Here is a 1,713-nt window from a genome sequence, read left to right as displayed (position 1 = left end):
AGATAGATAGAGAGATAGATAGAGAGATAGATAGAGAGATAGATAGAGAGATAGATAGAGAGATAGATAGATAGAAGGGAGGAAGGAAGGAATGACAAGATACATAAATCACACACAGATTGTTATTACCATCTTAGTCCATCAGTTCCGGCTTAAGAACCTTCTCTAGTTTATTTTAGTGAAGTTTCCATGCTCTGGTGTCTCTGATAATAGCCGTAAATCGCTGTATGAAAGGTGCAATCTTCTTCTTACATCTGAGGTATCCGGTTTATAAATCTTTTTTTTTTCCTGTTTAATGTCTTTGATCACGCGAACGAGATACGTTTACAAAGTACATGTACCAACCAGTAAACTATACTTCAAACCCAAACCATTGCTACCATGTTTTCACGTCGCTTGTTTGAAAAGTGATAGTTTTACCGTCACGTTTCAACCATTGACGGTGCCTATGGTATAAATCTTCTCCTAAGTACATCTACTGGCTTTTATACACGAACGTCGGTAAAGAAGTTTTTCTAAATGATGCCTGTTTTGCATGATTTTGTCGAATACTTCACTGAGGTCTGTCGAACCCTTGTGGAGTATGTCAAGAGATCGTGGCTATAGCGGAAGAATCTATTATAGTACCAATAGGTATCCCACGGAGGAACTGGGTGTTTAATCGCCCGTATTCCTATAATTGTTGCTTATATGAGCTGTGATTACAGTTGATCATGGTGATACCTTGTTTTGAAGAAAGGGAAAAGTCATTTCTTCTGGCAAGGTAAATTACCCGAAACAGTGGGTTTAATAGCATATAATAGTTCATGGTTTACACCCTCATCGACACAATGTAGATCATTAAAGAAGGCGGGTGGTTGGTGGGTGCTCTGGTGTGGTTTGCTTCTTCTTTCCTATCAAACATCTATCGTCCTTATCTCTCCTCCTTCATTTTTATGTTTGTTAATCTCTTGTAACACCTCTAATTTTCTGGCGCTCATATGACCTTATGCGGTTGCAAGCGCCGTGAAACCTCTACTAAAACAAACAAAAGTAGGCTTGCTGCTTCGACGCAAACTGGCAGGGCCAACCCGGGCTGAGAAGACAGACAGATAGAGATGCTCGATTTTTTAAAAAACCCAAAGAACCTCCCCATACGAGAATCAAGCTTATGTCTCCAAGTTTCTAACTGCTACACCACAGGCGTCGGACAATGGGTTTAGAAAAGCACATTTACTTTGAATAGACGTAGATATTTACTGGAAACTTTGTGTTATCTCGATGGTCTGTACAAAGGTGCTTGTTCCTTAATCTACGTGACAGTTGTACAATACGCTGCTTTTATAAATCATGCCGTGGTCTTTTTTTCTTCTATTCACATACGCGTTTTGGCTGTACGATTTATGTCCATAAGTTACTATACCATAATCTTCATACCATCAAGACTACTACAAGAACTATAAATCAAACTAGAGCCTCAACTCCGAAAAAATGTAGTTTACTCAATAAATCCGCGTCCCAAATCCCAAACACATAGAGGGGGCTCTCGTGGCCTAGAGGTTAAGGTGTTGGCCTCTCATTCAAAGGTCCCGGGTTCGATTCCGGGTAGCGACCAAAAAATTTTCTTCTCTAAAATTGTCTCCTTTCACATCCTTTCCTGATCTCTAACAATGTTCTGTTGTCTGCTTTCATTTCCACTTTCTGCCCCCACCCCCTCACCTCCTTTGCCCCCTC

The sequence above is a fragment of the Aplysia californica genome, unplaced genomic scaffold (assembly GCF_000002075.1).
Source record: "Aplysia californica isolate F4 #8 unplaced genomic scaffold, AplCal3.0 scaffold01213, whole genome shotgun sequence".
Lineage (NCBI taxonomy): Eukaryota > Metazoa > Mollusca > Gastropoda > Aplysiida > Aplysiidae > Aplysia > Aplysia californica.
Note: the sequence above shows the minus strand (reverse complement) of the source record.